The sequence below is a fragment of the Hemicordylus capensis genome, chromosome 3 (genome assembly GCF_027244095.1).
Source record: "Hemicordylus capensis ecotype Gifberg chromosome 3, rHemCap1.1.pri, whole genome shotgun sequence".
NCBI lineage: Eukaryota > Metazoa > Chordata > Lepidosauria > Squamata > Cordylidae > Hemicordylus > Hemicordylus capensis.
The window spans coordinates 143,967,424-143,982,177 of NC_069659.1; the positions used below are offsets into that span (position 1 = coordinate 143,967,424).

The 14,754-nt window shown below is 46.9% G+C and overlaps 1 long non-coding RNA gene across 2 annotated transcripts in view; it reads right to left on the minus strand.

Moving 5' to 3' along the window:
• LOC128349213 (uncharacterized) overlaps window positions 1-11,950 on the minus strand; it is a 54,840-nt gene extending 42,890 nt beyond the window's left edge. For both annotated transcript variants that reach the window (XR_008318619.1, XR_008318620.1), the window contains exon 1: window positions 11,636-11,950. This is a non-coding gene — a long non-coding RNA (uncharacterized LOC128349213). The remainder of the gene's footprint in view (window positions 1-11,635) is intronic.
• Between the last annotated feature and the right edge of the window lie 2,804 nt (window positions 11,951-14,754).

Here is a 14,754-nt window from a genome sequence, read left to right on the forward strand (position 1 = left end):
AACAAATCTAGATCTGCTGAACTTCAGCTAAGGCTGAATCATGTGCCTGAAGAGATCCTGAAAAGGCACATTGAGATAACTGATAATAGTAACACTGAATTCACTTCTTGTGCTTTCTGCTTGAAAATATCCTTTCCAGTTAATCTTACAAAGTAAATGCTTTGCTGGGGGTGGGCAGAGGCAGTTGGGGGGAGCAAGCTGAACATGGTGGTTGAGGGAAAGCCAACCAGGCCTTCACAAATAGGCGGCTGAGAGAGGGCAGGTGGGAGCCTGTGTGCCTTGAAAACAACCAACCGTCCAATTTCATTTCAACAATGTTTGTATTTTTTCCCCTACTGGGATGGCTGGAGGTACAGCTGTCCAGTATTTTGTATCCACGCATCCAGCTTTTGGTGAAGTTGACCCTGACAAATAACACACGAAGCAAGCAATATACCAAGTGCCTTTTCTTTTAAAAAGAGAGAGAAAGAGAAAATTGTATAGAGACTAAATGGAACAATAATCTCTCCTAATGCAGTGTGCTCTGGCCTGCTATTGTCAGCCTGGGAACACCACAGCTGCAGAGCATAAAGTCTTACTGCCTCCTCAGTGTGGGGTGGATTCCAGCAGCTGTGCCAGCCACTAACTGGGGCTGAAGGAAATGGAGACTGAGTACTAACAATGAGAGAGCAGCCCTGCAATGCATTGCATTAGCATGAGAAAGGCTGTGCCGAACTTGGGAGTATATCTTCTTTGGACACAGTGGCGATAAAGTTGCTCAAGAATTTTATTTGTCAAGTGGAGTAGAATCAAGGCAATGGCATGTCTCCTTACACAAATATTGACTGAAGCCCTTCGGTTTATTGGGGATTTTTTTTCCCCCTGCTGCAATATGGTAATGCCTCCTCATCACTTTTCACACATTTGTTCTGACTGTTGGCATTGGGAAGTTCTTATTGTTTTCATCAATGCCATGGGAGTGTTGACATGTACTCCCCCCCCCCCTGCTTGTATCAGCTGATGTGGTGCACTTCCTTGCTTAAAGGTTCTCATGAAAGAGTTTTTATAATCTTGAAATCCCCCACCCCCGCTCATTGTTTTATATTGTGTACTTCAGGGCCCAGTCCTTCTCCTTTTAGCATGCTACCAAGCCTTGCATTTTACAAATTTTAACTACAACAACAGATGCTCTCCAAGCAGGGGATGAAAAGGGGAGAATTTTTTTTTAAAAAAACAATAAACTTAAATGCCTCAAATTGCATATTAGTTCATGTAAACCAGGCTTAATTCACAACTATGATAGCCATGATTTCTTTGGAGCATTACATCAGTGGGCTTATATGTATGTCTGACAAGATTAAAAGCATGTACTCAACTGCACTCGGATAATGTTGGAGATGCAAAAGGGCTGGATTTAGATTTCTTGCAAATATGCATTACAGAGAGTTAGTAATGTGGCAATTGGGAAAGACATAATTCAAAATGTGAAATAAATATTGCTTATGCTGTTCTAGCTATCCCTTAAATCAATGTTCTTCATTGCAAGGCCGAGGAGCCAGTTCAACCCTTAGTGTGATTCCCAAATTGTTTATTAGACCTGTGCAAAACTACAAATATTCCATACAGTTCCCCTGGCACCAAAGGAGACTGTACCCACCATGCAGGGGCAGAACTAGTGGTGTCCCACTGTATTCTGTGAACCTGGGCCCCCCATTATCTTCCACCTCTTGTTCCCCCACCACAGCCACATTCCTCCGGCCTGCTTCCACTTGGTATCCAGCCTGCAAAGTTGCAGGAGGCTTCGGACCCCATGAGCTGCTGCTGCCACTGCCATTGCTGCCAACTTCTGGCTGGGTGTGCTGTTTGTTTTGTTGGCCGCCAGTGCAGCAAGAGAGGGCAGCCCGAGCAGGAGCTGGTGGCAGGAGCTGGAGCCATAGGTGGTGGCAGAAGAGGAGGACGATGACTAAGTAGTGGGTGCTGCTGGGAGGACAGCTTGGTGGTGGTTGCCACCCCCCCCCCAAAAATGGGGGGGGGAAATGGTGGTGCATCACAAAAAATATGAGGGTGTGTGTTCATTTAATGAACACAGAACACTTGTTATGCCACTGTCACTACACAGTGCTGCACTTTCCCCAGTTCTGGTGGGACTCCTTTAAGGGAAATGAAGCCCTGTCAAGCCCCAGTACTATCTTGAAGAGAGCTCTATGTGGAAAGCACTGGAAAGGCTGACATTTACCAGCAGTCCATGCACACTTTTAAGATGGCACCAGGACTTGACAACACTCTGTTTCTCTTAGAGTTTCCCCTTCTGCATCCTCTGCCCAGTTCTGGGGGAAGCATAGCACTTGCAAAGTTCAACACAGTGGGAAATGACTCTTGTGCTGAACATTTTTTGACAATGTGGCTGCACTTGAAAAATAGTGAAGACCATTTCCTTAAATTAAAATTAAAATTAAATTAGACTTTTTGAAATATAGGCCTGTTCATACAATCATTTAGATCTAGGTTTAAAATGAGATACCAACATTAGCATGATAGTTGGAACCCACACCACACTGCTCCTTTTAAGTACTATGTAGATAAAATAAAAACCAGCAATCTAACAAAGTTACCCTGGGAGTTATGGGAAGAGTTATGGGAGAAGAGCTGGTCTTGTGGTAGCAAGCATGACTTGTCCCCTTAACTAAGCAGGGTCTGCCCTGGTTACATATGAATGGGAGACTAGAAGTGTGAGCACTGTAAGATGGAGCTTAGCGGATCCTTTAGGGGATGGAGCTGCTCTGGGAAGAGCAGAAGGTTCCAAGTTCCCTCCCTGGCATCTCCAGGGGTTGAGATAGGGCTGAGAGAGATTCCTGCCTGCAACCTTGGAGTCGCCGCTGTCAGTCTGTGAAGACACTACTGAGCTAGATAGACCAATGGTCTTACTCACTATATGGTAGCTTCCTATGTTCCTACGTACCCTGCTTCCTTTAACGATGTGATGATATATGGTGTGCTTGTAAAAGCGCAAACAAAAATGTGCTTGTAAAAGCACAACCTAAGTTAAACAGCTCTTTGCTCGTAGTTGTGGCAGTGTCTAATTTCTAAAATGAGCAGGGGCGTAGCAAGGTTGGAGTGGGCCCAGAGACAAGATTTTAAAATACCCCCCCTGAAGCTCAGCATGTGCCACAATAGAACATCATCCTAAATTATTTTTTTTAAGGTTTTATAAACTGTGGATGATGCAAATCATTTAATGGTACTAGAGGAAGACATGCTGTTCTGGTAGCTCCAGGTCTTAACACTCACATCAGTTTGGGAGGATGACTACAACTGAGGGAAGCCCAGGCGGGTGCACGGCTGGGGGAGTCATGTGACTTGCCTCTGGGGGCCCCCCAAGGCAGTGGGCCCCCAGACAACTGTCTCCCCTTGCCCTATTATAGTTACGCCCCTGAAAATGAGAGATACCTTGGTCCAACCTTGCATGGAAAACACACAATGGGATGGTTCAGATTATTATTTCACTTACACATGCTAAAAATGTCATGATGGGTGCACTGTTGGCATGTCCCCTTTTTAATCAAGTCAGGGGGGGAAGTATCACACAAACCAGCCCAATCAGATATTCTCTCTATTCTTATATGTTGGAGAGCTTGTACTGGTTGATCAGTAGTAATGGATATACAAGCTCAAACTCCATGTTTAGTCCAAGAAGTCACCCTAATTAGCTCTGGAAGCTTGCTTGTCTCTCTAAATGGCTTGAGCTCTGGGTATTTAAGAGAACATCTTCTTCATCATGAACCCCACCACCCACTGAGATAATCAGGAGACTTCCGTCTGCAGTTGCCATCGGCTCGTCTGGTGGCTACTCGGAGACGGGCCTTCTCCACTGCTGCCCCAGAGCTTTGGAACACGCTGCCTGCTGAAATAAGAACCTCCCCATCTCTGACAACTTTTTAAAAGTCTTTAAAGATTCATCTGTTCACCCAGGCTTTTAATTAAATATTGTTTTAATAGTTTTAACATTGTTTTAAAATATTGTTTTAAGCTTTTAAATTGTTGTAATGTTTTAACTTTTTCTGTTGTAATTTATTTTGTTTTAACTAATGTTTTAAACTTTTCTGTTGTTATCTTTTTTGCTTTGTTGTAAACCACTCAGAGATGTAAGTTTTGGGAAGTATAAAAATATGTTAAATAAAATAAATAAAATGTGTCATCTAGCGATGTGTTGTATACAGAAATTAAATGCAGTTATTCCAAGTGTACAAGTAACTGTTTGCATTGGATTCAGATCAGGAATCCCAAATCAAGAGAACAACCTTTTCCTCACCAAACCAGACCAGATGTTACAGACAACCAGCTAAGTGATTAGCTGCACAGCATGGCAAATGGTCATCTGTAATTCCTCCATTTAACATTCACTGCTATGGTCCATCTGTTGTCATTGGCTTAGCTGTTCTGCCGTCTCAAGAGAAACTTCATAGCTTTGGGCAAGCAACAAAATGCCAGGAGGTGGGGGACAGAGCAGAATCTGAATTCTAAGATCCACTAACAATGCTTGGCACACTAGACTATAGAATACTTACTGGGACTTTATGATTTGATTGATGGTGATGATAAATGGGAACAAATCAATTCCAGAGACTTTTAGTGGAAACAGACAACACTTGTTGCATTTGTATAGAAATATACACATTTATAGGATGTCTTTCTATACATCCAGGTACCCATTGGTTTAGAAATATGATTTCTTAGTTTTGTTCAGATATTTTGCATTTTGGTTACTATTCTCCAGAATTAATATTTCAATTTTAACAGAGAAAATACAATATCTAGTTTCAGATACCTGATCTCTCTTCATCTACTAAAGTAGGCTTTGCATGCACAAGTGACTTCAGCTTTTAAGATTAGCATCTTGAGCTTCATAACTTTGCAAATTTTAAATAGCTCTTAAAAATGCTGAAATAGCAGCTCGTATTACTGCTAGATGTGCAAAGCTAAGAGAACTCAAGACATTTTTTTCAAGATAAATATTTAGTGTTGATCGAAAATGCCTCTCCCATTTCCTCCATCAAATTCTTAAGCAGATAAAATGGGGGCCCATTTCTGCAATTTTTCTGCCCAATGGTAGCCACCATGACCCACCCCACCCCAGGCAACCTTGGAATGAGACCATGGGCTAATTCAGACAGCTATCCCAGTGGTGACCTATAGCATGTGGCAAAGCAAGAGCACCCCACTCCGGACCCACCCCACCCCACCCCAGCATGCTATCCTCAGCCCTGCAGAAGTGTATGGGACTGGAACATCTGAACTGGCATCTAACTGCATGGTTTAAATTGATTAAATTTAAGCTGCTGTTTAAGTTGTCTGAACTGGCCCTGTTCTGAGGCAGCAAAGCAGATGAGGGGGCAGTAGGCATTTTCAGGAGATGACCATAGGGGATGACCAAGGTTTTGTGGGAGGTAGCCTATCAACTATTAGTTATGCTAGGGGCAGCCATCCATTTATCCCTTTAAAAAAAATCATTTTGAGTTGTGACTACATGGACAAATTTGGATGTAATGCAAAACCAGAGTTAAATGGGCAGGGGTTGGAATTGCATTACATCCGAATTTGTGCAACCCTGGTTTTGAGCCACAACCTGTGGTTTGCTTTACCAAACTCTAATTTGAACATTCGGTTTGCAGTAAGGTTCACCACCAAGACCTGAGGTTTGGCCACTGAAGCATTATGTCTGAATGCAGACACCACCATAACCATGGTTTTGTGCAGATTTTGAAACCACAATAATAGAGAGAGTAGCCCACACCTGCCCAGGGACACGGTAGCTCTATGCACGCCACAGCTATCAATGGCTTCCCCTCTAAAGCTCCATGCCCCTGGCTCCTCCTTTCCCTTCCCCATTCTGCATGGCAACTGTGACATGTTTGGAGTTCTTAAAGACACAAAACCATCTTGAGTTTTACTTGCTCTCTGCCACTGTCAAAGGGAACTGGGCGCACCTTCCCCCTGACATGGGAAGGGGGAGAAAGACGTGGATCATGAATAGTGGGCAGGGGTCCCAGGCAGATGGAAGGTGGTGGGCATGGGGTGCCAATGTACCCACAGTAAGGGCACTCCTCTTCCGAAGTCAACCAAAAGACTTTGCTGCTGTTAAAAGCTGGTGGCACAGATGGCCATTGCTGTGCTCTCCCTGCAGGATTTCAAAATTAGTTCTCTGCTGTCAGAGTGGTGCCTGGCTAATGTGAGGCAGCTGGATTTCAGTGGGCTGCTGCTGTGGGGGTGCAGAGGTGTTTTTTAATACAAGTCCCCCTACCCCCAGGTTCCTCCTACACAGTGTGTCTGGGCGTGAGTGTTAAGACTGAGATCGGGGAGGAGACTCCCTTCACCCAGTCGACACACCTCCCATTGTCCTCCCCATTTATGTGCCTCACAATAGTTAAGAAGGTGGTTTATTATCTTCAGAATCAATGCTTGGGTGAGGGGGATGCTGCGTGAGAGAGGAACCTTATCCTGCTCCAGGAACAGGGCACAGATGTTGAGCCAGAGGCTCTTCAAGGCAGAGGCCTTAGCCATGCCCATGCCCCCGCCTTCTTCCTCTCTCTGCAAGCACTAGATGAATCATTGATGCCCATCCCAGTTGTCCGTGGCAGTATCTACTGCTCTGTAGCTGCTCCTTTGTTTGATGTGTTTTACTGCACTATCAGGGAATGTCTTCAGTAGGTACTCTTAATGGAGCCTTGAAGGCATGTGGGCAATGTCCTTGCACCTGGCCTATCCTGCACTGAGTAGAGTAGTACCCTGGGCACACCCATACATGTCCAGTCCTGCACAAGTGTGCGCGTGGTGGCCGGCCCATTGCATATACCCGCCCCAATAGCCAGTTACGTGACCACAGAGGTTTGGTGGCCCATGACCTCTACTTTCACATGGACACCAAGGTGCTACAAGCAGCCATGCAGTCGTAGCAATCTTCTTCTCCCACGACATCAGCTGGCGGCACTGGCACTGCCAGTGCCATGGGGAGCAGTCAAGATGAGAACGCCTCTAGAAAGCTGTGAGTAAAGCTCTAGACGGATGTGGAGGGATCATTGTGGAACTGTGGAAAAGGAAGGTGTTGCAGGTCCAGCTGCAGAACCAGTTCCACAACAAGACCACCTATGGCTGGATCTCTAGCCAGATGGCTCTCCCTGGGTAACAGCATACTTTCAACCAGTGTAAGGAGGCTGCAGCACCTCAATAAACAATTCAGAGGCGACCACGAACAACAAGCTCTCTGGAGTGGAGTGCAGGACCATGGCCCACTACGACATGCTGGTATCCATCCTGCTGGAAAGGAGAGATGTCACCCCAGGGGCAACAGCGAGGACTAGGCACCCAATGCCAGGGAGTAGGCCAAGGACTAGCCAGATATCTGCCTTACAGCCATGCAGGGGTACACAGGCCTGCTCAACAATCGGTTGCCACAACCACCGCACAGCACCACTGGCCACTGCCTCCACCGTACCTGCCCCCATGTGAACAGAGGCCACATCCACAGTGCCCCATGCAGCCATGACCACTTTTCCTCCTCTTGCCATGGGGATCTCTGGCCGCACCTGGGTCTGGGGTGACAGCACACAACCCCTTCTTTCAGGACTGCATCCTCTTCTGCCCAGCCTAGTGGTCTAGTGGCAACAACTGTGGTGCCCTGTCAACCCTCATGCCCACCACTCTGCAGGGCCATTGAGGTTTCCACAAGCCCTATCATTCCTGGCTGCTTACATGCACCTGCTGCTACCCAATGGCAGACAGGTGGGCTAAGGGCTGATGAAACCTCAAGGGATGCCAGGAGCCATGGAGGACCCATCCTTGTCCAATTTGTGGTCCCTGCATGCCATCCCCTACAATCTGGGGGTAGTGAGGCAGTGCCATGTGGCACCATAGTGGAATGAAGGGGTGCACATGTGGGGTGCATTACCTGCCCTCCACCAAGCATGGTCTGGGATGGATGGTGCTGGGGGATAGCAGAAGGTGAATTGAGGGAAATGGGAGTCTGGAGACGCATGCTGCCATGCAACAGTAGATGATGGGGGGCAGCACAGGCTCCCACCTCTCCTGGCAATGCATGCCTGCCCCCCCCCATGGGGTGTGACCTCGAGCTCCCATGGCTGTCTGTCAACACAGACTTGGAGAACGGCATGTCCCCTCCCATTTCTACATTCTGCGTTCTTGCTGCTCTTGGGGGAGGGGTTGTCATGTGGTGATGGGGCGCACCCTGTGCCGGGGACGAGGGGCATCTCCCTGACCTGACAGCACACCTAGGAAGGTAATTGCACAGGATTTCACCAAAATCTTTATACTGTTCTCCCTCTCCATGCCCCTTCCCTGCAGCATCACCAGAGAGAGAGGATCTTGGCCAGCCACAACCTGTGATGGAAGAACCTGCAGTACCAGCCATGCCTGCTGCACCCTTAGACCAGGCAGATCCCACCCCACATGGCCCAATGACCAATGCTGAGCACAAGGCCCAGCTGCACAACTGGAGACATGTTGACCCTCCACCACAAACCACCCCAGACCAGGAGCCTTGTAGCCAAGCAGGGGGTCTGTGCATGCATCCAGAAACGAGCTGCCCCACCTGCTCCTCCTCTCGCAAGAAGGCCACCCTGCCCAGCCCAGCCCAGCCCAGCCCCCCTCATGCTTGAGCTGCTATTATGGGGCTTTGCCTTTTGGGACAGACTCACAGGGGTGCTCAGCCTTGGGTCCCCAGGTGTTGTTGAACTACAGTGCCCATCATCCCCAGCCATGTTAGCCTTTGGCCATCACAGGAACATAGGCAGCTGCCTTCTGCTGAGTCAAACCACTGGTCCATCTAGTGCAGTATTGTCTACACAGACTGGCAGTGGCTTCTTCAAGGTTGCAGGCAGGAGTCTCCCTCACTCCTACCTGGAGATGCCAAGGAGGGAACTTGGAACCTTCTGCATACAAGGACGCAGATGCTCTTCTCAGAGCGGCCCCATCCCCTAAGGGGAGTATCTTACAGTATTCACATGTAGTCTTCAAGGGAACAATGCATGCTTTCTACCACAAAACCAGCTCTCCTCCCATAAACTCCCATCATGGCTGGGGATGAGGGGAGTTGTAGTACAACAACATCTGGGGACTCAAGGCTGAGAATCCCTGCAACACCTTTTTTTGCAGAATTATTTGCAATTAAAATAATAAATATAAATATAAATAAATAAAAATAAAGAATCAAATGACTCTCTCATCATCTTGTCTTCACTTTCTCTCAGTGGAACCCTGTTTTTACAACTTCAGTCTCAGGAATGAGGGGACATCTGCAAGTTCCATTCCAGTGTGGGGATCCCTTTGCTCCAGCAAGAAACCTCAGGTGCCACCCCCTTCCCTCTCCCCCCACTACCCCACCCCACATTCTGCCACCACCTAGAACTTTGAGGAAATTTCACACATCACCATGACAATGATTTTTACTATTGTTTTGCATGGCTCAGCTGTTCCAAGGAGACTTTTGGCCCCAGACTCCAACAAACACAATGACAGAAAATGTTAGGGTAAGGCATTCTTTGCAAAAACAGAAGGCTGCTGTTCAGTGCTGGAAGCTTTCTCTCTCTCTTTTTGCCAACTCAAGGGAGCTTACTAGTTTGCCCTCTCCCCACCTTTATGAAGACATAAAGATAAACTATATTTATGAAAAAGTATTATCAAAAAATGCACAAATTATGGGCTAGATCCAGCCAAAGTTAAACATAAACAACAATGACAAATATTTATATACTACTTATCAACAAAAGCTTCCAAAGCGATTTACATAGAGAAATAATAAATAAATAAAAGGGCTCCCACTCCCCAAAGGGCTCACAATAAAAAACAAAAACAAAACATGAGACAGACACCAGCAACAGTCACTGGAGGTCCTGTGCTGGGGGTGGACAGGGCCAGTTACTCTCCCCCTGCTCAATCAAAGAGAATCACCACGTTAAAAAGGTGCCTCTTTGCCAAGTTAAACGGGCAAACGTTAAACTCTTGTAAGCTCCAATATTTCAATGCACAGACTCAACTCTCCCATTGAAAGCAACAGGCTTTCATTGTGCTTAACTCTAGCTGGATCCTTCCCAGAGGCATAACTAGGGAAACTAGCGCCTAGGGTAAGCACTGAAATTGCGCCCCTGTCCAGACAGGAATGATGGGACTTGTAGTCAACAATATCTGGAAATCCTTGTTAAAAGGAACACTGTACCATCTAGACATGGTTGTTGATCAAAACCTGAAAACACGAGCCATCTCTGTAAAAGACTTAGAACAACAGTCGGGAGTTATGCGAGGATTCCAAGTGTCATCTTCTCTGTCTCCTCTCATTCTTTTTTAAAAAAACATGACTTTGTCCTAGAGGATCACCTGCCCAAATAGCCACTAGCAAAATAGGGGAAGAAGAAGGTGGTGGTGGTGGGGGGGGTGTCTATAAACCAGTGAATGATTCCTGCCAGACTTTGTCTTATGATGACTGTTGGCTCATGATGGGGTATATGTGCATTCACCACACCAGTGCTTACTTTGACACCAAGAGGGAGAAGGATACATTAGTTTGCCACACTAGACAGAGGCATTTGCAACAGGAGCAGACAGCCAAGTTCTGCCAGGGCCAAAACCAGCCCCTGCCAGACTAAGAAATCATTGTAATTTGCCCCTTCCTGTCACAAGCAGTGTGCTGTTCTTTTATTATTGTTGACTCTAACTCTCAAATATCCCAGTCATGGATGGAAAATTCAGGGTCAATTTACAAGAGACACATTTTCTACATGGAAGTTTCTTCTGTGCAGGTGTTGTGCAGAAACACATGTGTAGTGACCACCAGGGGCATAGCAAGGTTGGAATGGGCCAAGATGAGATTTTAAAATGGGCCCCCAGCCCCTCAAAGTGCAGGGCCTCCACACACCCCAGGCCCCCAAGGATTTAAGTCTGATATTTCAAAATAAGTATGCTGCCTGGAAATACATTTCACTGAATACACACATGCACACTTCACAGTATATAGTGATATACATTGAGTACTATATATTTGTGCTACTTTTAATGCCTAGAACACACTAGCAACGCTAATTATTAAAATGGCCCCCTCGCTGCAGATTAGCAAAGGAGACTTTCAACCATGCAGGGTGAGCCTATGTTTGTTTTCTCAGAATTCTGAACAAATTCAGTAAATTTTGATTCCAGGAGGTTTTTCACACGAGGCTTTTAAAGCGCTTTAACACACATCTCCTCTGGAATGGAGGTGCTGCATTCACATGTTGGCCAGATTGACCCTGAAGTCCCTGCAAGTTATTGGAGAGCAGTTCACACACAAGAAAAATAAAATAAAATAAAAGCACAACACATGCTTCACAGTTCTCACTCAGACCCTCTGGGTTGCAAAACAACTTGAACATAAGTGCATTTATAAATGAATGAATGAATAAACATTTGTTCCAGAAGTGTTTGTAATTTTCTGACATGAAACAAGACGCTTATAGGCCTTAGATAGTTTTTGTTTTTAAAGCCAGCACATTTTTCAGTCTGTTTTAAATTAAATATTCAGAGACTTCTCATTCTCGCCCCACCACCCATATCAAAGCCCTATGGCAAGCAGATCCCTATATACGGGGGTAACCACAAAAAGGAATTCACAGCCTACCTGCAAAAGCTGTGCTGGATGGTCTGGTCTACTGCAGGGAGCTCTGCCAGCCTCCTTCTTGGCTTGCTGGGGCCTGCTGAGTTCAGGCTTCAGGGAGGCCTATTCGGAAGCCTCTTTGGAAGCCCCTCCCACCCGCCGATCAGCTGAGAGGCGGGGAGTGAAGAGCTCTGCAGTTTGCAGGCTGCTCCGATCCTAGGCCTCGCTGATCCTAGGCCGGAGCTGAAGGCAAGTGGCTGAGGGGCCCTGGGGCTGGGCAGGTGGGCAATGGGGTGCGGGTGGCAGGAACTGGCGTGGTGCCCCCACCTCAGTGGCACCTGGGGCACATGCCCTGCCTGCCCCCCCCCCGTTTTGCCTATGACCCATGTATATAATCCAAAATGCATATCATCCAGAATGGATACTAGCTTAAAATATTTTTAGTGCATCCAGTGCATCCCCTCTCCAAATCTACATATGCTGCAGCAACTGGTGGTCTTGAGGTAAAAAAATGGGTAGTAACAAAATTGATAATACTGTTACCCGCTCAAGAACCACCAGGCTCGCAGACCGATTTTCTGCAATCGTGGGAATAGTCTCTGTTTCTATTGCTGTTGCTTTGCATCTTTGATGGTTATATTATGCTTGTTTTTAAATCTTTTAATCAGATCTGTATTTTTATATTTTTGCTGATATTCTTGCCTCCCCATCTCTGGCAACTTTTTAAAAGGCACTGAAGACATATTTGTTCACCCAGGCTTTTAATTAGCTGTATAGTTTTAATACTTTTAATGTTGGGTTTTAAATTATTTGAATGTTAATTATTTTAATGTTTATATTATTTTAATTGTAAACCACCCAGAGATGCAAGTTTTGGGTGGTATAGGAATATGTTAAATAATTAAAATAATAAACAAACAAATGATATTTTAATTGTGTGATTTTTGTAGTCTTGTGTTAACTTTTGTGTGACCCACCTTCAGATGGTTTTAATGAAAAGAGGTATAGAAATTTAACAATAAATAAAGAAACAGAATGGATTGCTCTGCAAGGCACCATTGCTGTGGGGATGGACGGGTCTATTGTGTGCTGTATCGGTGAGTTCCAGAGGCTCCTTGTTGTGTGACAAGCCACAGAAGTATGGATTCATAGAATGACAACATAGTAGCACCATCCGTTTGTGTGCATGTGTCTGAGTGTGATTGCCCTGAAATGTGCCTGACACAATTTCTGCTTCTTTCCTCCCAGGGGCCTGAAGGTGTCATGGCACCAAGCCAGTAGACTTGTGAAACATCTAGCAGGACGTGAGACTTGACTGGCCATCTGCTGCGCCTGGCTTACTGGCCACAATGGCCTTAGGAGTGCAGCCCTGCTATGATCCAGAAAGAAGGAGATTCCTGGCCTGGACCCCCTTTTACAAACACCCCCACCTGCCAAGTTTTCTGCTCCTCAGAAACTCTATTATCCAAATTTATTAGCAGCCTCTCCTTCAGGCACCATAACACCTGTGTGGTGGAGACGTCTCCCTTTACTTCTCTGAAGATCTGGGGGTCCAAATGTTTGGAACATTCCTCCTGCCCCTTGGAGGAAAGGCACGGCCCTGTTGTCACCCAGCCATGTGTGCTCAGGAACAGACTTCAGTCTGGATCCCAGTCTGAAGGGTTGCCAACCTTTTTTACTGCCTGGCTCCTGTGCCTTTAAAAATGTCTTGACATTCAAAAATTAAGCAGCTGAAGCTTTTGCTGTCATAGAAATGCAGATATGGGAAAACCTTTGGCAATTTAATTTCTGTAACCAGGTATCTTCTAAAGGAACAGGAGCAGGATTGGTTAGAGAGTTGGCAACCCTGCCTGCTTGTGCCCCATGCCCACCACTAGGCCCTGAGAATTCTGCACTGGGGGTGGGGTGGGAGATGGAGGGAGGATAGAAAGGGCCAGTTCTGCCAAGTGGCAGTTATGTGGAGGATGGGAATTGCCCCCTCTTGATGTAGCCTGACTCCTTTGCTCTGAGCAAAAGCTTGAGCAGGTGAAGCCATTCCTAGCCTAAAGAGATGGGAAACTGCTTCACTAGCTTAAGCTCTGCATGTCAGGCGTCTGCTGAAGTCACAGGAGCAGGAGCAGGTAGAGAGTTGGCAACCCTGCCTGTTGGTGCCTCGTGCCCACCACTGGGCCTGGGAATTCCGCCATCCTTGTTTAGATCCAAATATGGCAGTTGCTGGGGGGGGGTGTGTCCCCGGCCGGGAGTGTTTACCGGTCGCCATGGCGCTGGGGTTCCAACGGATCCTGATGGGGCTGGAGGTTCCGCTGCTGCCTTCAAACTGTCTGGACTCAACCGTTGGCAGGAAGACTTTCTGGCCTCTCCTGCTGCTCACGGCAAATTTCCGTCCAATTTTGGCCATGAGAGAGCGCAGAACATGGCCTCAGGCAAGGAGTCCAGAGTGAGTGTCCACCACCCTGCCCCAAACAGGTTAATGTGGTGGCAGGTGACCCCCAGGGGTCAGATTTGGGTCAAGGTGGAGACATTTAGGAAGTCCCTCTTGGCCCCTTTGGGCTGACCCATGTGGGCATGAATGAACTGGCCCAGTCCATCTTCACAGGGTCTTCATGGAGCACCGGCCCCTCATCAATGGGTCAGCGCACCGTCAGCCCCCTCCCTCCTCCAGGACCTCTTCCAGCGAGGAAGCACAGAATGGAGCCACCTGCAGAGAGCAGGGGAAGGACTCCTGGCCTCTCTGAGTTCCCGGCAGCTTCCCCCTTCAGAAGTCACAGGAGCAGGATTAGTTAGAGAGTTGGCACCTTTCAAAGTGGTGATACTCTCCTATTGAGCGGGGGGGGGTGCAACTGGCCCTCTCCAGCCCCAGCACAGCATCCCTCCTGTGGTGTTGCTGCCATCTGCTTGATGTTTCTTTTTGGATTGAGAGCCCTTTGGGGACAGGACATCATCTTATTCAGGTGTTATTGGTTTATTTCTCTGTGTAATCTGCTTTGAGTATTTTGGTTGGAGAGTGGTATATAAATATGCGTAGTAGCTGAAGTCCTTGCTTAGATTCAGAAAGTGGCAGTTGCTAAGCTGTATCCCAGGGCTGGGTATGTTTACCTGGTTGCCATGGCGCTGGGGTTCCGATGGATCCTGATGGGGATGGA